At 35.4% G+C, this 23,164-nt stretch overlaps 1 long non-coding RNA gene across 1 annotated transcript; it reads right to left on the minus strand.

The window, feature by feature from the left end:
• Window positions 1-1,826: 1,826 nt before the first annotated feature.
• On the minus strand, window positions 1,827-3,663 carry LOC142552494 (uncharacterized). Its single transcript, XR_012821808.1, has 3 exons — window positions 3,452-3,663; window positions 2,800-2,852; window positions 1,827-2,131 (listed from the first exon to the last, which is right to left on the minus strand). It is a non-coding gene; the product is annotated as an uncharacterized LOC142552494 (long non-coding RNA).
• Window positions 3,664-23,164: the final 19,501 nt, after the last annotated feature.

A 23,164-nucleotide genomic window follows, 5' to 3' on the forward strand; every position in this document is an offset into this window, starting at 1 on the left:
ATTAGCATTTACATATACATCGTTAGTCATAACCAATTTCCATCCTTCAAAACATCATCATTTTCATCACTTAACAAAATCATGCATATACGTAAATTTTCTTAAAATCAAGCATGCAACGTAATTTTTGTAATTTCATAAAAATAATATGTATGATGCATAAACATTTAAAAGCATGTTAAATTTGTGCTCGGGGTGCTGCCAGGACTAAAACTCACTCCGGTGCAAAATGACCATTTTGCCCCTGGAAACCCAAAATGACCGTTTTACCCCTATGCCTCTAAATTTCAACCCGAAGTTTACCGAACTCCTTAAAACATCCCAAAACATATAAAAAATATTTCTTAGATGTAAACTTGACCCCGTTTCATAACTTAATTGATTCGTTTTAAAACTTGGACCGGGATCCCGATTTTAACCCGAAACTTACCCAAATTTCTCCCAACCTTTTCCCACACCTTATAAACACATTTACAGCCTTAAAACCATCTAGACCAGTCTTTTGAACTTTCAAATAGCCCCTACAAGTTACTGGAATTATTTCTGCACAAACGTACTAGAAACCCTAAAGCACAAAAATCTCGAATTTTCAATCCTTGCCCACAAGCCGACGTGACCACCCTCACACCAGCCTCTCTTAGCCCATCTTAAGTCCCTACTAGACAGACCTAAGTCTAGCCTTCAGCCCCATGCAAGCACACCTCTGGAACCATCAAGAAAACACACGACCGAGCCTAGCTCCCTTGAAGCGCACCGGCTCCTAACCTAGGGACCCATCTTCCACTCGAGAACAGCTGTGTTGAGACATCCCCTGGACCTCGCTTGGACCCTCCTAGATCGCACCTTGGTCTAGTACAGCCCCCTTTTAGCCAAGTCTACCTACTTTGCACCAAAACCTCTCGAAATCCTAGCCGCCTATGTGCACCATCTCACGGCCTTCACCTAACACCTGCACACTATCGAATCCAGCACCATGTCTACTTACTTTACAGCCTCCACGCCCCTTAGAAACCAAGAAAAACGGCAGCCCCTTGCAACAATTCATAAAAACATGAGCAAGTCGAGAAAGGATGCAATATTCATGTCAAACTTGTATAACAATGCAAACACAAGGTAGATCATGAAATTTTCGTACAAACACAATAAAATTCAGCATAATAGTGGCGTGAACAAAGAGAAACGAAGTTACGTGCATGCCTTGATGTGTAGATGCTCAAAAACTCGAAGAAATGAGCGTTAGGGAAGCACCGGAGTAGCAGAGAGAAGACTTGCTTGAAAGAAAATGGAGGGCTGAAGCTTGCTGAAGGTTTGCTGCTGTAATTAACGTGAAAGAGGCTATTGGAAGATGAACTGGGCGGCCACTCAATATAAAATAGGTTTAGGGTTTTGCTAATTAAGTTTAAGCCATAAAATAATATATTAATGGGTTCTTAATTAAAAATTAAAGGGTTAAAAATGGTTTGGGTCCATTAAGCACTAAAATAAACCCGACAAGCCTAATAACACTCCTGAAAAATATTTCGTTTAGGTACGTTTTTGAAAATATCGTCCGAGTCCTCAAAAAATCACCCCATTCGCTAAAATTTGTGCGAGGCCCACTTACTCTAATGACAATTAATGATCAAATAATAATGGTTTGATTTAGATTTGCAGCGGAAATGATTTAAAATAATTTAAAACGGACCTCAGGGCCTAAAAAAATTTCGGCATGACCTCCCCGTAAATAGGACATCCCGAAAAACTCAAGCATCAGAAAATAATAAAATGACTCAAAACTGACGCTGCGATAAACACAAACAGTCACATGCAAATACCGGCCAGGCACCCATCAACAATTCTCAAACATCAATTCAACTAAGCTGGCAAGGCTTTAAAATATACTAAAACTGATCCAAACTAATTAATAACATGTCAAACACCCATACAGATACTCGGGGCATCTCCTCGGCAAATAAAATACGACACAGAATTGACACAACTCCAAGATAACCAAAAAGACTAGCTGGGAGACTCCAACGAACTAAAACCAAGCAATCCAACCTCAATCCCGAGCTCCACTGGCGGAACCTCGGCCTGATGCTGCAAAACAACTTGGGAGATCTAACATGGTGCCCAATAGCAACCACAGCAGCTCCCCCCAGAAAACAACTGAGGTTAGGATTCTGGTATGAAACAGTCCAACAATAACATAAATCATGCATAATCAATTAATGAAATGTAATATGCAATGCATGAAAGGCTCAACGAATAATCGGGATAACAGGAGCCAACAAACGGTACGATAACAACTGGGATAATATTCGAGCAACAACACAGGGGAGCTACATCATCATGCAGCTAAACCGCCCTTCCAAGTATGCGAGGTATGCCAAGTTGTGCTGAATAACACCCCTGACTCGGTCTACATACAGCTGATACGCTATAACAGGATGGCACAACAGAACGAACTAGATGACACAATCACAGCGCTCACCTCAAAAGGCTGCACTAACAACGGGATTGTTCAATCACATTTACGGCCTCATGTGTATAGGCCTATCAGCCACACAATGATCCCGAGATAAACAATAGTGCCATATAACAACAATGGGCTAACAAGAACGATAGGGCTCAACATGAATGTCATAACTGTATGTCCAATGCTAAATGCCAATAATATGTCTTAATAATAAACATAGATCACAACGAAGGAATTTAACAATTTAACACAGTCAACAAGTCATAAACACGATCCATGTAACACAGAATGACAATTAAACATAATTTATGTTTTACCGTCGTATGTTACCGAGCTGTAACATACCTATACCAACTTGACAATCCAATATCAACTTCACTTCAAGACTCTCGGCCTAAACAAAACCACAATAAGACGATCATGAAAAATACATTCAACACCAATGTATGATTTGGCACAAAAGAACATAAAATTCGTATCTCGGTCAATATTAACTCAAATCAATATCCGCCAACTGAAAACGAAAGATAACTCAAGTATGTAAGTTTCTTTAGTTGAAATCATCTTTAGAATACCAGTAGATTATTCACAGAATTTTCAAGAACACACTGCTACTACCGAATTCGATGACAGAATCTCATACACTGAGCAGTTCCAGAAAAACAAGCATAACTTGCTCAATTCTAAATGGAATTTAACGAATCTTATATCATTACGAAGAAAACATATAGTTCTACAACTCTTATTTGAATCACAAGTCCAGAATCCGAGCGCATAATTGACAAAAACTCGAATTACAGTAGCTAATTTACGCAGCTCCAACACAGAATTCCATTTGACACATTTTGGTAGAAAAATCATATCAAATCCGTTTCTTATCAAAATTCAATGATTCCAACGGATAAAAACAGAAAACTTAAACCACTACAAAGTTTATTTAGGTCATTTCTACAAATTCAAGTTGTAAAAATCGCGGCAACACAAAACTCTCACCCCAAAATCGGAAGAATTCAAGCAGGAACAGAGCACCGGAACAGCAGCTTCGATCTACCCGAGTCCTTGGTCAAACTTTGCAATTTCTGTCTTGAATCGAAGCCTAGGATGTTAGGAAGACACTCCTTCTGACCGATTGAGATTTCGACGTCGGACGTAGGAGATATCGCGATTTTCCCGCAGCCGCTACACAAGTGACGGGAATGTGGTTTCCTCTTCCTTATCTCTTCCTTCTTCTCTCGTTTTCTTTTTCTCTTTTTGAATGAGGTATGTGTGTATTGTATGCATTTAATAATAATAATTGATCACCTAAATAGTAACACAAGCCCATTTATCCCGTTCTGAATTTATTTTGCTCTCATGTGTTATTTAAACTCTATATGTATTTTATATCGTCAGATTCTCCGATATTCTAAAATACATATTTTCAACACACTTCTTGAATTTATTTGGCATAAATAATTATTTTAATTTACAACTCAATAATTATTTTAATTATGCCAAATTATCGGATAATTAATTACAGGGCCTTACACTTTGTGTACCGGTTAAAAATACAACCCGGTGAATAAAAATACCCACCAAGGCTCATTTTTGAAAAACACCCTTAAAAAAAATTCATATTAATTAATTAAAATTAATCATTCCATAAAAATATTTTTCCTAATTATCCCAGGTCTCCGTTACTCGTTCGAGCGCGAAATGCAACTTAAAATCATAATGCATGAAACTTTAATAATCCATGAATTAAAACACATATTTACGAAAATAAACATGCATTTAATGAATTAAAAAAATTTAATAAAATACAAAAAAAATTAATAACTTGCATGCATGTGGTTTACGTGGACCTTCAAATTTTCAGGACATTACAATGGGTTCCTAAAGGACTAATCAGTTTAGGATCCAAATAGATGTGGGTACCAATATTATTTATTGTGTGTGATAGCAGGTGACAGGTACAACGAAAGAATCAATCTGGTATTTGGATAGTGGATGCTCGCGACATATGACAGGGGATGCAAATTTGCTATCCCAACTGATCAAAATAAACTGGTCCAAACATTAGTTTTGGAGACAACTCCAAGTAGAATTGTGGGTAAGGGTAAGCTTATTCATGGTAACATTATTATTAATGATATCTTATTGGTTGATAATTTGAAGTATAACTTAATTAGCATTAGTCAGTTATGCGACAATAATTTTTCAGTTCAGTTTAACAAACACACGTGCACAGTTAAGAACTCAACTGATGAGATCATTATAACTGACAATTGTTGGGGCAATACTTACAAAGTAAGTTGGACAGATCAACCTATTGCACCAGTTTGTTTTGTAGCTTCAAAATCTTCTAAGTACTAGTTGTGGCATAAAAGATTGAACCACTTGAACTTCAAATTCATAGCTCATCTACGTAATCATGATCTTGTAACTGGTCTGCCTAAGATCGATTTTTCAAAAGATAAAATTTGTTTAGCATGTCAGTTTAGTAAACAAGTAAGATCTTCATTTAAAAACAAGGGTAGTAAATCTTCCTCCAGATGCTTTGCTGCATATGGATATTGTTGGTCCTATACTAGTCATGAGTTTACGGAGAATGAAATACACCTTGGTAAGAATTGATGATTTTTCAAGATTTACTTGGGTTATCTTTCTCAAATCAAAAGACCAAACAGCTGCACAACTGATTAAACTTTTCAAAATATTATTAAATGAAAAATCAGTTGGAATTGACAGAATAAAGTCTGATCGCAGGACTGAATTTGTCAATCAAAATATTTCACAACTTTTAGAAAATACTGAAATTAATCATGATTTCTCAACAGCTAGAACACCTCAGCAGAATGGTGTAGCTGAAAGAAAAAATCGTACGATAAAAGAAGCAGCTAGAACAATGATTGCTGATTCTGGTTTACCTCAAAGATTTTGGGCAGAAGCAGTAAACACTATGTGTTATACTCAGAACAGATCAATGATTCATAAACATCATTTTAAAACACCGTATGAGATCTGTCATGGAAAGAAAAGTGTGGTGTCCTAATTTAGAATATTTGGCAGCAGATGTTTTGTCCATAATAATGGAAAAAATTATTTAAAAACCTTTGATGCTAAATTTGCAGAGGGAATATTTCTGGATTATTCATCAGTTAGTAAAGCTTATAGAGTGTTTAACAAATGTACTTCGAATGTAGAAGAGTCGATTCAGGTTGTATTTGATGAATCTGCACTAACTGATAAGCCAACTGATCCAGTTGAGCTAACTGATCGCTTTACATAAATCAGTTTGGAGGATGATAGTGAAGAAGAGGTTCACATCAATCGAAATATCCTTCAAACCCCTGAACCAGAAATATTGGATCAAACAACTAAACATGAAGCTATTCCTAACAATCAGTTGGTAGAGAAACACGATGATATTCAAATACCAACTGAAGCAATAGAAACTGAAGGAGACATTCAGTTACCAACAGAAACAGTTGTTGAAATCGATCAAAACTACAGATGGAAGAAATCACATCCACAGGAATTGGTGATAGGTAATCCATCCGATCCGGTAAGAATTAGAAACCAAATTTTTAATCTATTTGTTCATCAGCATTTATCTCACAACTAGAACCGAAGAAAACTGATGAAGCTCTAGCTGATCCTAACTGGATAAATGCTATGCAAGAAGAGCTAAATCAGTTTATCCATAACAATGTCTGGAATTTAGTTCCAAGACCCATCTCTAAAACCATTATAGGTACAAAGTGGGTCTACAGAAACAAACTGAACGAAGATGGTTAAGTTGTGCGCAATAAAGCAAGGCTTGTAGCATAATGATATAGGCAAGAAGAAAGAATTGATTATAAAGAGACATATGCACCAGTTGAACGACTGGAACCAATCAGAACGTTCTTCGCCTATGCCTCTTTCAAAGATTTCAAATTATACTAGATGGATGTCAAGAGTGCATTCCTGAATAGTCAGATGCAGGAAGAAGTGTATGTTGAATAACCACCAGGTTTTGAAAATCATTATCTTCCTATTTATATTTATCACTTGAACAAAGCTTTGTATGGTCTTGGTATGAGACCTTATCAAAATTCTTAACTGATCATGATTTTACTGTTAGAACAATGTATAAGACTTTGTTCAAATTTTCAAAGAATGATCATATTTTACTTGTGCAAATTTATGTTGATATTATTTTTGGGTCAGTTAACCCCAAATTATGCGATAAGTTTGCCAAGTTAATGCAAGAAAAATTTGAGATGAGTATGATGGGTGAACTGACTTTATTTCTGGGTCTGCAAATGAAGCAACTGAAAACTGGTACATTTATCATTCAAACAAAATATACGAAGAAACTGTTTAAGAAATTTGTCATGGAGACTTGTTCAGCAGCGCACACTCCCATGAGCTCATAAATCAAGTTAGATAAAGATGAATGGGAAATATCAGTTGAGACGGAACTTTATAGAGGTTTAATAGGTTCTTTAATTTACCTAACTACTAGCCATCCTGATATTTTATTTGCTGTTTGCATGTGTGCTAGATTTCAAGCTTATCCTAAGCAATCATATTATTAAGCTGCCAAAATCATATTGAAATATCTTAAAGGCACACAAAATGTGGGCTTATGGAATTTTAAGGACTAATCTTTCAATTTAGTTGGCTATTCAGATGCAGATTATGCAGGATGTAAGCTTCATCGTAAAAGCACCAGTAGATCATGTCAGTTTCTAGGAGACAGACTGATTTCCTGATGTAAGCTTGACCGTAACAGTCTCAGAAAAGAAACTAATATGATGACAACTTTAGAAAAGATGGTCTTGAGGATCTCCAAGATCTTACAGAATCATTTGCAAACCTCAAAGTCGTAGATATGAAGATGAACACAACAGGAGGTGAACCACCCTCCATAACCTGGTCATCTTCTCAAGAACCACCAAGAGAAAGTGTGGGATCTCAGAATATAAATATGAGAGAGTCTCAACCAGCCTTTTATACTGGTGGAGAAGCACACCTAGCGGGAACCAAGTCAAGAAAGAATCAAATTTCTTTGCACCAAACACCCTATGAGAAATATGTTTTAGAACCAATACATCCTTATGGGGTTATGCTTAACTTAGATGTATTATATTTAAAAAAAGAGAAGATCTCATAGATGATTGGACATTCGCTATGAGGATCGCAGCAGATACACTCGATCTCAATAGAGAATGATTCATTAAACTTTTGGAAATAAGTCTTATGAGATCAATTAAAATTTCTTGGGACATGACTTCGGTAGAAACTAAAGAATCAGTCTTAGCCGAAAAATCTCTTAGCGAGATAGCCGGAAGAATGACTACCTATTTTAAAGCACAATTTATAAGGGTAGACTATTTTAACAATCAAGATATATAGAAGAAAAAGAAATATACTCAAGCTCTGCATAGTCTTGAATTAGATGATATATGTTTAGTGGATGAATATATTATGTTGTTCACTAAATATAGATGGAATTCAGGGGTCGAATAAGATATAACAATGCAACTTTTCTTCGCAAAAATGCCAAGTCCCTGGAGAGAAATGCTTATAAGGGAATATGTCCTTGAAAATCCAGATACATTGGTACGAAGTGCCTCTTTCCTCAAATGAAAATTAGCATAATGGTATCATATGGTAGAATTACAAACGATTAAGGGGTATTAACAAACGTACTTATTTGTATTGTAAAGAAAACAATCTTCCAACAATTATTCGAAGTAAACCACAAAAGCAGAAGAGAAGAAGTTTTAGAGCTCATCCTTATGCTAGAAATGAAAGAAGTTCCTGGAAACCAAGAACAATTTGGTCTAGGTAAAAGGTCAGATCTTATAAATCTGGGCAAAGAAGTGGACCATTAAGAAATAAGATATTGTCTCAAGCATCGAGTACATCTCAAAGCACTGGGAGAATACCTACAAAGAAAACTTTCAGAAGAGCTCATACTAGAGCTAATGAAAGTTTTAAATATTGTAATTGCAGGACATGTGGAGCAAGATGTCATATCTCAACCAACTGTCCATAAAAAGAAAAAAGAGGTATTAAACGCTTTGATCCAACCCCGGATATTGAAGAAACAGTTTATTACCAAGATCTTATTCAGGTATATCGATTTGAGGATATTGCCTCAGATGAAAGTATATATGAAGAAGAAGAAGTATTAAGTCAGGAGGAATCCGATGGAACTGAATCGGAATCTGACTGAATTCGAGGTGTTTCGATATGAAACACATCAAGATTTGTCTGGTTTCTTTAGTCAGAAAACAATATCTCATAATATGGTTCAAAGGATCATGAAAGAAAATCCTTATCTTCAGAGATATCAGGGATTCTCTGCAAGATAGGTAGAAAATTTCTTAGGAAGTATTTGCCTAAGAAACCGAAAGCATCATCTAATTTATAAAGTTTCCAGAAGGAAAATGACAATTCCAAATGAACTTACAATAAATAGAACAGAGATGCAACTAATTCCTTCCGAAGAAATTAAATAAGAATTATAAAAACTCAATATAGAAGTAGCACAGACCATGTCCTGGATTCATATTGGAGTAATCCAGGTTATGATAAAAGCTACTTTTAAAGAACGAGTAGATTCACCCATTGATATTGCTATATGCGATAAACGAATGAGAAACCTTCAAGATTCAGTACTGGGAACAATCTCAAGAAATCTCTGTGCAGGAAAAATTGTAGGAGTAATTTATCCAAGAATAGCCTACAACCTGGCAGATCGAGGTTTCAGCCGAGCTTACATCAGAATTTCAAAAAAGGCTGATGAAAGAAGGTAATATGCCATATTCTATTACCTATTAGATTTCATATGTTTTATCTAATACACATAATTCAGAATTGTTTATTAGAAATGAGTTCATTGAAATACCTGAGTTATTTGGAAAAGTTGCCCAGTCAATTTATCCAGAAAAAATTGAATTTCCCTTAATACATGAAATAGATATCCAAATACAAGACAAACCGATTCTACAAAAGAATCAATGTCTTAGATTGGAATCAAGAAGACTGTATTTTCAGAGGTATAGAATTACAAGTTACAGGTGGGGAAAAGAGCATATCCAAGAAACCCAACAGAAGCCAAAAAGTTTTTCCACCATAGGAAAGCTTAGATGCCCAGAAAGGTGGAAGGAAGTAGAAATTATTTTTGATATTACGAAACAAAGGAATCAATTTTTTTGTAATATCATATATTATTTAGAACAACCTCTGATAGAAACTTACCAAGGAATGATTAATATCAAAGAATTGGAATTTCATATCAAAGGAATTCTAGGAAAAGAACCAGATCGATTGGTTCTTGGACTAGAGTTTCTCGAGGAAAATAAACCTTGGAAACGTCTAGAATATAGAATGGAGTTTATGGCAGAAGACAGGATGTGGAAAACCAATGACCACAAGCCCATTCTTGATATACATTCCAATAGGAATGTTATACGAACAATATAAAGCAGAATACTTTGCTGCTTATATTGACTCAGGTGCTGGAATCTGTACAATAAAAAGAGGAGTTTTTGTAAATAATTTGGAAGAAGAATTACCAAAGATTGCTGGAAGAGACTTTTCCAAAAGAATCTTAATCTTATGTAAGGGGATTAAGATGACGGAAATCGTGATCGGAGGTGCTGGAAAAACGCCTTGGTATAAGGTAAAAACACCACCGATTTATTTTCATGATACATGAGCTGACATTCTGCTAGGGAATAATTTTCTACAAATGTTTGTCCTATATGCAAGAAAATGAAATTACACGATTAGTGTTCACAACACCTTGTGATCACAAAATCATAGTTCGGAGACTAAGAGATGCATTTTACAGAAAATTGTCAATTCAGTTTCGCAGCATGCGTGGTGATGCAGGAAAACTTCTAAACCAAAAAATGAAGGATTCTAGATGGTTTGGAGAAACAATGCTCCAATTAAGAGCAGATAAACCACTCCAAACAGAAATAGAATGCCTCAAGATAGCTCTACAGCAGAATGAGGTAGGGTTTGAATCAAATGTATCATTAGCGGATGTCAAGAAAAGAATAAAAGAAAATTACAATGAAGATCCCTTGGCATGGTGGGACAAAAATAAACTCAAAACTTGCCTTAAAATTAAAGAAGGAAAAGAGTATGAATTTGTCCGATGCAAGCCCATCCCAATGAACATAATTGATCAAAAGGATATGCAGATTATAATCAAGGAACATCTGGACATTGGTTTAATCAAAGCAAGAATTTCACAATATAGCAGCCCAAGATTTCTAGTAAGAAATCATGGTGAGATAAAAAGAAACAAACCCAGATTAGTTATTAATTACCAAGAAATTAAAAAGATTCTGGAGTTTGATGGGTACTTTATACCCAACAGAGAACATCTAATCAGTTGCATACACAATACAAAGATATTCTCTAAATTCGATTGTAAATCCGGATTTCATCAAATTCAGATGCAGGAGGAAAGCAAGAAATTCATAGCTTTCTCCACCCCATAAGGACACTATATTTGAGAAGTATTAGCAATGAGATTGGCTAAATCAGCCCAGATATTTCAAAGAAAAATAGATAATCAATTTAAAGATTATTTCAATTTTATGTTTGTCTATATTGACGATGTGTTAATTGCATATAAAATATGGAAGAACATATTAAACATTTAGAGATTTTCTCTGATATTTGTAAAAAAGAAGGACTTGTTTTATCAGAAAAGAAAGCAGTTATTGCCACAAGAAAGATTGAATTCCTCGGAATAGAAATCGATGAGTCTGGTATAATTTTGCAGGATCATATTGTAAAAAAAGTGCAAAATTTTCCAAACGAGCTAAAAGAAAAGAAACAACTTAAAATTTTTCTGAGAGTTGTTAATTTTGCTGGGATGTTTGTCAAAAACTTAGCAAAACACGGGAAAGTTTGTCCATTATTGAAAAAAAAAGCGAAATTTATATGGAGGAAAGAACACACCCAAGGACTTAGTCAATTAAAGGAGATTTGTAAAAATCTTCTGAAAATGGCTATTCCTCAAGATGAAGATGATCTGGTATTATTTACGGATGCCAGTGATCATTGGTGGGCGACAGTTTTAACAAAGCTCACACCAGAAGGAGAACAGTCATGCAGATATTGCAGTGGACTCTTCTCAGAAGCAGAAGCCATAAGATAGCATATCAACGAAAAAGAATTTTATGCAGTAAAATGGAATTTTGAAAAATGATCATTATTTTTACTTGCTAAGAAATTTACTTTAAAAGTTGATAATACACAGGTGAAAGCTTTCTTGAGGAATATAATAGAATCTAAACCCGAGAAGTCCCGATTATTAAGATGGCAAACGTTATGTCAAAATTATATTTTTGATATTGTGATTATTAAATCTCATACAAATATTATTGAAAATTTTTTAACAAGAGATGAACAACGGTAATATCGATGCCATCATAAAAATGCAGAGGCATTTGAGGGAACACATTGAAATGCATCAAAACGAGTTTAACAAGATGACCTTAAACGCAGAAGTTGCGGGAAGGCTACAACAAGCCGATAAGAGAATTGTCTCTGATCGAATCACGTGATGTTTACAGGCTTATACTGTAATGCCCCAAAAATTTAAGGTCCACGCGAACAACATGCACAAATTATTAAATTCTTTGTGCATTTCAATTTATTGTTTTAATTACATAAATTAATTATGTTATGCATATTTACATGTTTAAAATATATTTTTCCACATGGTTGCATTAAAATGTATTTTTAAAGGTTATTCGAGTTACGATCGAGGAACGGAGACCGATGGCTGAAAAATAGAAAATGTTTTTATTAAATAATTGTTTTTTTTATTTATTCAAAATATGGGTGATGCTTTTTCATATTTTTGAAACTAAGGAGTTTTGGGGTGATTTTATACGCCGGGACGTAAATTTTATCGGTGTTGGTTTTTCAACTAAAATACGAGCTTTTTGGCAACCCGGCTAATAAATTCACAAATTTATTTAAACAAAAATATTGTTAATATTTTATTAAATCCTAATTAAAACTAATGAGCTTAATTTAGAGGCTTAATAGGCTTAAAAGCCTTGATGTTAATTAATTAGTATTTAAAGTGTTAAATTAAACAAAAGCCTACACTTTTTGGCATCAAAAAATCGGCCACCCACTTTTAATTTCTGAAAACTCTCCCCATACTCACCACACACACGGGGCACTACATATCCCCTTTGGGAAGAAAAAAGTCGAAAGGTTCAAGCAAAAACAAGCCAAAGGGTCCTCTCCGTTCTTCGTCGCCAACGGTTATTTCGTGCGTATATAACGCAAAGGCACGCCATATATCCCCTTTTCTCATCTATCACATCGTATTATCTTTTTAAATATCGTGTGCATGAAAAGCATGAATTTCCTATGATTATTTTCGGAATATTGCACATACATGTAATAAATTCATGAATTTTGATCCAAAAAATTATGTTAAGCATGTGTAAAGGGGCTGCCATGATTAGGTAAGGTTTATGGGTTGTTATATGAATAAATTGTAGTAAAAACAGGACAAAATTTAAGGGAAACAAGCAGGAACCATGGGCAAGAAAAACAATAGGGCCGTGAGTTTGTTTGGGTCCTTCAAAGTGCAAAGTTCGGTTGGTGGTGCATGGGGCAAGATGGCTCAACCAGGTCTGGTGGTTGGGTCCTAGGGGTCATGGTTAGGTCCTAGGGAGATTCCTAGGAGGGCTAGGGTTCGAGCCATGGGCTGGGGAAGAGTCCACGTGAAGTGGGACTCTCCCCCAAGACGCGCAGAAGCTGGTCGAGAATTACAGGGGGGGTTGCTCGGTTAGGGGCTGGGATATGTGGTCTGGATGGTGGCCAAGGATGGTCCAGTGAGGGTTAGGAAGGGCTGGGCTCGGTGGTTGCCTGGGTAGAAGCCTCCAAGCGATGTTGACAGCAGCCGCATACGGGAGGGGGCGCGCAACTTGTTCCTGATTCAAAGAGTTCGTTGCTTGAGTTAAGGGGGTGGCTTGGTCTGGATATGGTCTGGACGTGGTCCAGGGTTGGTTAGGGTGAGGTTGGCTTGGTGGTGGCTCGGCTGGGAGAGTCCTAGTTGGGTTAGGAGTCCTATTGCATCAAGGAACACACACACACAGCATGCATAATTTTGGGTCTCGGTTCCAGGGAGTTTGAGCAAGTTAGGGGCCTGTTTTTTGGGCTGGGCTTGCACAGTAGGGTCCCTAGGTGGGTTGGCTAGGTTTTGGCTCGAGGTGGCTCGAGTAAATTAGGATATGGCTCGGTGTGTTCGATAAAGGGTCAAAAATGAAAATTAAAGAAGTAAAATTGAATCCATGGGTCCACAGGTGTGGCTTATGTCTTGGAAGGGTAGAATAAATATGAAAAATGCTATGTTTAAAATTTGGGATCAAAATAATGAGTTTTGGATTTATTCAGGATTTAATCGCCGCACGAAACGCTAATTAACGAGTTAATTGAAACTCCTAGTTTAAACTTTATAAAGTTAGGAAAAAATTATATTTAAGCTTAAATAATTATTATAAGTCTAAGTTTTTAATTTGAGAATTTTATATTATGGTTTGGTTTAATTCGGGATTAAAACGCATTAATACGTCACATTTAAAGATTAATTTAAAAGTTCTCGATTAAGCTAAATAAAAATATGAGAAAATTCATGTAGGCTTAAATTATTATTTGGGACATTTAAAATCAACGGAATTAAGAAAAAGTCAAAAACGTGAAATTTTACGTCTAGGGGTAAAACGGTCATTTTACACCTAGAAATTTGTAAACGTCATGGAAGTGCCCTGAATGCTGTTTTATGTGCTAATATGATTACTTTCTATAGTTATGGATGTTTATGGAACTTTATGTTAAAATGATATTTTAAATGTTTAGGGAGTTTTATATGTTTATGATTTAATATGTCAAAATGTTATTTTAAATGTTTTGGAGGTTAAAATGTCATTTAAAATGTTTATGAAATGTTCATGATTAAATTATGATTTTTAAATGTCTATGAGATTTTTATGATTTAAGGAAGACATTTAAAAAACATGTTGCATGCTTGGTTTCAAAAACAAAAATGTTATGTTATGCATGATTTTTTTTAAAAGTGATGGAAATGAAAAACGTTGAAGGAAGTGAAGTAATTGTGACTAATTCGATAATGTTAGAGATATCGTGAGGGTGATGGTCCCAGTAGGAGCCCGACGATCGTATTTTCATCATTACGAATATGTGGTAATGGTCTTGTGGTAACGGTAAGAATGGGAATATCGTGAGGGAAAAAGGCCCCAGAGGGATCCCATTTATGGGAAAAGGCCCCAGAGGGAACCCCGACGATCGTATTTCTATTCGAAAGAGGATAGGCCAGGGCCCAGTTGACCGGTGAGAGTGTTGCTGGTGTCCCCCGCCGCCCAGTACTGCGGTTTCATGTAGATGGATCCATCGACTTTTTGAGGTTTAAGGAAAGTCACAATTAACGATCTGAATTCAACAAAGAAAAAGGAAAATGAAAATGTTTATGATCATGAAAAAGGTTTTATGTTATGTCATATTGAGGAAAAAGAAAGAAAAATGTTAAGATTTATGTGATTCATGTCATGAAAATGTTTATGCTTAAAGTTGATGCATCATTATGAAAAGGTTTCTATTTTAAGTTCATGCATCATAAAAATGTTTACGAAAATGTTCATGTTTGAGGTTTATGCATCTTCATGAAAACAATATTTTAAGTCGAAGTATTTTTCACTGTTATATGTTGACTGTATTATGTATTACTGGTTATCAAGGATATGATGTGTTGAGTCTTTAGACTCACTAAGTGTGATTGATGGAGGTGATTATGATGATTATGTTTATGGAGGTCTTGATTGTTGATCTGACTGGACTCAAGGTGTACATAACCCGAGGACCAACGCTAGTTTTCCGCACTAGTTATGATTTATGATTTCAAGTTATGTTAAAAATATTTATGATTTTTTATTTATGTTTTCAGAGGTTTTTGAGAGATTATAGTATGAGCTGTATTTCTCAATTATAAAGTTGATTGTTTTATTTTAAAATAATGTCCAAAATATTTTATGTAATTTTTGGTGGTTCGGCCGATGCTAGGGAGGTTTTAAAAAAATTCTAGTACTTCTAAAGCAATAAAAAGGGCAGACGTTTCAGTTGGTATCAGAGCAAAGGTCCTGTAAAGGATTGTGCTACCATCAGCGCCGGGAAGATCAGCCGTCAAGCCTCAACTTGTAAGTTTTTATGCTTTATGTGATTTTAAGAAGTTACCTGCATAAGTACATGAATTATATGTTTACGTCACATGTTTAATAGTGTTGTGATAATATATGTTTTTTTTATGCTTTAGAATTTTAATACGTGATACGATATGAAATAAGAAATTATTTGATTTCAACGCATATTGGCTTCGTGGTGGAATTGGACTATGTTGAATTTTAGGTTTAGTATTGACGTTCTACTTTTTGAGCCATAAGTTAATCATGAATATTATGAATGCTTTTGGGACACGTAGGTTTTCTAAGAAAATATTTATGATTTGTGGTTATTAGTGAATTAATTTTTGAGAATTAGACATAAGGAATAATGATTCGAGGACTGCGATTAACTTTGAGAGTATAAAAATGTATAAATTGGGATTGTAAGCTTTGATGAAAGGTAAGATTGGTTATAGGAATTGATTTTTGGGTAAATAAGTTTAAATTTTCGAAATTAATGTTATGGGAAACCTATAAAAGGGAATAAAAATGCCAAAAACTTATAGGTTAATCGAAGGATTTTTGAAAATAAGGACCAATTAGGATAATTTTTGAGGAAATTAAGAATTGATTTTGAAATTTTTAAGGAATTTGGGAACTAGTCTTACAATAAGTGATAATTGAATGGGTTAATTGATAAGAGTTTTCGATGATTTAGACTTTTAAGAATATTTGGAACCTTGGGATTTTTGGTTATAATATTATAAGGAATGTTAATTAAGGGTTTTTAAGGATGAATCGATATTAGAATTGAAAAATCTAAGCGTTAATGGTTGCGTTTGGGATTTTAAGATTTAAATTGATAAGTTGATGAATATTTTGGATATAAAATAAGGAAAATAATATATGATAAGTATGGTCATCCATATTTTAATATTTGGAATCGTAAGAAAAATTGAAATTCGAGGTTATAATAGTATAGAACTAAGTCATTATGGGTCTTTCTAAGCTGCGATTTGCAAATAAGGATTTAAAAGGTAAAATTAATTGGGATCAAGGAGACGTAAAGACATTCTAGAACTTAAGTTTGATCAGAGTAGCGCAGCGGAAGCGTTGATTTTTGGGATACTAGAACTAACTCTAAACTTTGGGTTATTAAGGATAAGCGAATTTCGAGGACGAAATTCAATCTAAGGGGGGAAGATTGTAATGCCCCAAAAATTTAAGGTCCACGCGAACCACATGCGCAAATTATTAAATTCTTTGTGAATTTCAATTAATTGTTTTAATTACATAAATTAATTATGTTATGCATATTTACGTGTTTAAAATATATTTTTCTACATGGTTGCATTAAAATGTATTTTTAAAGGTTATTCGAGTTGCGATCGAGGAACGGAGACCGATGGCTGAAAAATAGAAAATGTTTTTATTAAATAATTGTTTTTTTATTTATTCAAAATATGGGTGATGCTTTTTCATATTTTTGAAACTAAGGAGTTTTGGGGTGATTTTATACGCCGGGACGTAAATTTTATCGGTGTTGGTTTTTCAACTAAAATACGAGTTTTTTGGCAACCCGGCTAATAAATTCACAAATTTATTTAAACAAAAACATTGTTAATATTTTATTAAATCCTAATTAAAACTAATGGGCTTAATTTAGAGGCTTTATAGGCTTAAAAGCCTTGATGTTAATTAATCAGTATTTAAAGTGTTAAATTAAACAAAACCCTACACTTTTTGGCATCAAAAAATGGCCACCCACTTTTAATTTCTGAAAATTCTCCCCATACTCACCACACACACGGGGCACTACATATCCCCTTTGGGAAGAAAAAAGTCGAAAGGTTCAAGCAAAAACAAGCCAAAGGGTCCTCTCCGTTCTTCGTCGCCAACGGTTATTTCGTGCGTTTATAACGTAAAGGCACGCCATATATCTCTTTTTCTCATCTATCACATCGTATTATCGTTTTAAATATAGTGTGCATGAAGAGCATGAATTTCTTATGATTATTTTCGGAATATTGCACATACATGTAATAAATTCATGAATTTTGATCCAAAAAATTATGTTAAGCATGTGTAAAGGGGCTGCCATGATTAGGTAAGGTTTATGGGTTGTTATATGAATAAATTGTAGTAAAAACAGGACAAAATTTAAGGGAAACAAGCAGGAACCATGGGCAAGAAAAACAATAGGGCCGTGAGTTTGTTTGGGTCCTTCAAAGTGCAAAGTTCGGTTGGTGGTGCATGGGGCAAGATGGCTCGACCAAGTCTGGTGGTTGGGTCCTAGGGGTCATGGTTATGTCCTAGGGAGAGTCCTAGGAGGGCTAGAGGTCGACCCATGGGCTGGGGAAGAGTCCACGTGAAGCGGGACTCTCCCCCAAGATGCGCAGAAGCTGGCCGAGAATTACAGGGGGGTTGCTCGGTTAGGAGCTGGGCTAGGTGGTCTGGACGGTGGCCAAGGATGGTCCAGTGAGGGTTAGGAAGGGCTGGGCTCGGTGGTTGCCTGGGTAGAAGCCTCCAAGCGATTTTGACAGCAGCCGCATACGGGAGGGGGCGCGCAGCTTGTTCCTGATTTAAGGAGTTCGCTGCTGGAGTTAAGGGGCTGGCTTGGTCTGGGTATGGTCTGGACGTGGTCTAGGGTTGGTTAGGGTGCAGTTGGCTCGGTGGTGGCTCAGCTGGGAGAGTCCTAGTTGGGTTAGGAGTCCTATTGCATCAAGGAACACACACACACAGCATGCAGAATTTTGGGTCTCGGTTCCAGGGAGTTTGAGCAAGCTAGGGGCTTGTTTTTCGGGCTGGGCTTGCACAGTAGGGTCCCTAGGTGGGTTGGCTAGGTTTTGGCTCGAGGTGGCTTGGGCGTGGCTCGAGTAAATTAGGAGATGGCTCGGTGTGTTCGATAAAGGGTCAAAAACGAAAATTAAAAGGTAAAATTGAATCCATGGGTCCACGGGTGTGGCTCATGTCTTGGAAGGGTAGAATAAATCTGAAAAATGCTATGTTTAAAATTTGGGATCAAAATAATGAGTTTTGGATTTATTCAGGATTTAATCGCCGCACGAAACGCTAATTAACGAGTTAATTGAAACTGTTAGTTTTAAGCTTTATAAAATTAGGAAAAAATTATATTTAAGCTTAAATAATTATTATAATTCTAATTTTTTAATTTGGAAATTTTATATTAAGGTTTGGTTTAATTCGGGATTAAAACGCATTAATACGTCACATTTAAAGATTAATTTAAAAGTTCTCGATTTAAGCTAAATAAAAATATGAGAAAATTCAAGTAGGCTTAAATTATTATTTGGGACATGTAAGAATCAATGGAATTAAGAAAAAGTCAAAAACGTGAAATTTTACGTCTAGGGAGAAAACGGTCCTTTTACACCTAGAAATTTGTAAACGTCATGGAAGTGCTTTGAATGCTGTTTTATTTGCTAATATGATTATTTTCTATAGTTACGGATGTTTATGGAATTTTTATGTTAAAATGATATTTTAAATGTTTATGGGATTTTATATGTCAAAATGATATTTTAAATGTTTAGGGAGTTTTATATGTTTATGATTTAATATGTCAAAATGTTATTTTAAATGTTTTGGAGGTTAAAATGTCATTTAAAATATTCATGATTAAATTACGATTTTTAAATGTCTATGAGATTTTTATGATTTAAGGAAGACATTTAAAAGACATGTTGCATGCTTGGTTTCAAAAACAAAAATGTTATGTTATGCATGATTTTTTTTTAAAAAGTGATGGAAATGGAAAACGTTGAAGGAAGTGAAGTAATTGTGACTAATTCGATAATGTTGGAGATATCGTGAGGGTGATGGTCCTAGTGGAAGTCCGAAGATCGTATTTTCATCATTACGAATATGTGGTAACGGTTATGTGGTAACGATCTTGTGGTAACGGTAAGAATGGGAATATCGTGAGGAGAAAAGGCCCCAGAGGGAGCCCATTTATGGAAAAAGGCCTCAGAGGGAACCCCGATGTTCGTATTTCTATTCGAAAGAGGATAGGCCAGGGCCCAGTTGACCGGTGAGAGTGTTGCTTGTGTCCCCCGCCGCCCAGTACTGCAGTTTCATGTAGATGGATCCATCGAATTTTTGAGGTTTAAGGAAAGTCACAATTAACAATCTGAATTCAATAAAGGAAAAGGAAAAGGAAAAGGAAAATGTTTATGATCATGAAAAAGGTTTTATGTTATGTCATGTTGAGGAAAAAGAAAGAAAAAGGTTAAGGTTTATGTGATGCATGTCATGAAAATGTTTATGCTTAAAGTTGATGCATCATTATGAAAAGGTTTCTATTTTAAGTTCATGCATCATAAAAAGGTTTACGAAAATGTTCATGTTTGAGGTTTGTGCATCTTCATGAAAACAATATTTTAAGTACAAGTATTTTTCACTGTTATATGTTGACTGTATTACGTATTACTTGTTATCAAAGATATGACGTGTTGAGTCTTTAGACTCACTAGGTGTGATTGATGCAGGTGATTATGATGATTATGTTTATGGAGGTCTTGATTGTTGATCTGACTGGACTCAAGGTGCACATAACCCGATGACCGACGCTAGTTTTCCGCACTAGTTATGATTTATGATTTCAAGTTATGTTAAAAATATTTACGACTTTTTATTTATGTTTTCAGAGGTTTTTGAGATATTATAGTATGGGCTGTATTTCTCAATTATAAAGTTAGTTGTTTAATTTTAAAATGATGTCCAAAATATTTTATGTAATTTTTGGAGGTTCGGCCGATGCTAGGGAGGTTTTAAAAAAAAATTCTAGTACTTTTAAATCAATAAAAAGGGCAGAAGTTTCATATACCAAGGTATGGTTTGTAATACAAAGGCCTCTCCTCCAAGGCATCGAGAAGCCACTGGTTTCCCAAATGGAGAAGTTTCGAGGACATGACTCTATATCTGGAGCAGGGGATTCAAATACCCCTAGCACAAGTGTTAAGTCGTGATCATCTCCAGATGAGTCGGCTGAAACAAAAATTGAGACTCCATGTGCCTATCTCGAGTCCTCAAGTCAATCCTTCACCTCGGGGATTGAAGAGAGAATGATCAACCTTAGACCTAATACTGACAAGAAAAAATCTAAGGTTGGTACTAATGAAGTTACAATTTCTCCATTCCACGTGTACCAACAAAACTGGGAGAAATTAAAAACAAGAGTGTGCATTAACCCAGCTACAAGCAGGGTTGATGTTTTACGGAAATATCTTAGGGTATGGATGAAATCAAATTCATATTCAGAGGAAGTCAAAACATGATATGAATTCGGGGCCCTTGCCTCAGTTTATACCACCTCGCCTAGCTTCCCAGAAATTTCAGGATTACCCAAATGGATCCAGGAAGCTGTTCATGAAACTTGGGCAAATAATGATTATTTGTCCAGATGAGACATTCTGGAGTTATACTTTTTCAGTATAGCCCCGGAACCAGCAGGAAAAGGCTCACACGAAGCATTTCATTTCATCAAGCTAAGGAGGCCAGAAACAAATGTCCTGAAATTTATCAAGGATCCTCCATCAGAGGAAACACCCCTTGTTGCTTCAATAACTGAAGATGACAATTCTACCAGAAGAGTATGTGGTCTATGGGTCTTTCTTACTGAGATGGACAAAGTCAAGTTTTCATTTAAGTTTTATCATAATTCTTTAAATGGATCATTCCTGTTAAATACCATGACAGGAAAACAACAAGCTTTGCAGAAGAATTATTCGAAAGGAAAAGAAATCATTTATGGAATAGCAAGCTTCCGGGGAGTAAAGAAACTCGTCGGAAATTTTGTAATATGGCTCATGTAAGAAGATGGTCGGTGAATATCTGCCCAGAATGCCCAAACCAAAAGGAGCCAGAATTTGGCAAATGCTTAAAACCTCGCTCAGACAAGAAGAATCTTGCTGAGAAAGGTTCAAGTGGTGAAGGACCACAACCACGTTTTTCTCGGGGAAACCAAAATTTCAAGATTCCTCGACAAAAATAAGTGGACATGTGACTACCATCACTTTTCTCGGGGATAACAAAAGTTAAAAGATTTCCCGACATAACTTAGTGGACATGTGATAAACTCACTAAAGGACCAAGAAAAACTTGAACCCAAACAACTATAAATAAAAAAGTTAATGGGAACAAGAAATTCACAAAAGATTTTAAACCGAAATTTGAAACCAAAGAAAATGTATTATACATATCTCAAGGTCTCCAAAAGACGGATTAAAGCAACAAGAAAACAACCGGTGGTTTTCAAAGATCTATACAAACTACTGAAAGAAGAAGGTAATGAAATGTCAGCTGATATTATCCAGACTCATATATTCTATTTATGCCAAGAGATAAAATCAGAAGAACAAGTTGTTTCTAGATTAATAATCTAGGAAGAAGTCAACTCAAGTGGAGGGACCACTCAACCACCCACTCGACCCACTCGAGAGATAATACCAATCATAGCTGGAAGGCATTAAAGAAAATTTATGCCAAGAATTGAAGTCCGGAATTCAAATCCGTAAAGGGCTTTTATAAATAAGAAGGCAGAAGGAAGATGAAGGCATCGATAAACCTCTTTATTTTTTTTCAAATAAATTGTAATATTTTCTCTTTCAAGTTTATGTGTGTTTTATCTTCGGCTACTATTAGTAGCTAAACAAGTTTCTCCTCCTCTACAGGAGGTTACTATTTAATAATATTATGTATCTTTGAATAAAAGAACCAAGGCTTTTTTCCCTCTCATGTATTAGTTTCAAATTGAACTACTTTACTCTACACACTGAGGTAGGAAACGAAACAGGGTTGTGCTAAGTGCTGTTGAAGAAATTCACGTCGAGAACCATATGTTGCGAATGCGTTGTTATATTGTGAGGAGCAGTCTGTAAAACTCGGTGGATATAACCCGACGACACTCTGGTCAAAAAGATAAACTGTTCAATTTATTATACGAAAGCATGATGGGCCATTTATATTATTATCCATTTGATTTGATTTCAATAAAGTTTTTCCACCATGCTTAAATGCCCAGAAGGGTGGAAGGAAGCAGAAATTATATTTGATATTACGAAACAAAGGAATCAATTTCCTTGTAATACCATATACTATTTAGAACAACCTATGATAGAAACTTACCAAGGAATGATTAATATCGGAGAATTTGAAGTTCATATCAAAGGAATTCCAGGAAAAGAACTAGATCGATTGGTTCTTGGACTAGAGTTTCTCGAGGAACATAAACCTTGGAAACGTCTAGAATATAGAATGGAGTTTATGGCAGAAGACGAGATGTAAAAAATCCAACGACCACAAGCCCATTCTTGATATACATTCCAATAGGAATTTTATACGAACAATATAAAGCAAAATACTTTGCTGCTTATATTGACTCAGGTGCTAGAATCTGTACAGCTAAAAGAAGAGTTTTTCCAAATAATTTGGAAGAAGAATTATCAAAGATTGCTAGAAGAGACTTTTCCAGAAGAATCTTAAT

Source organism: Primulina tabacum, chromosome 8 (genome assembly GCF_025594145.1).
Source record: "Primulina tabacum isolate GXHZ01 chromosome 8, ASM2559414v2, whole genome shotgun sequence".
NCBI classification, from domain to species: Eukaryota; Viridiplantae; Streptophyta; class Magnoliopsida; order Lamiales; family Gesneriaceae; genus Primulina; species Primulina tabacum.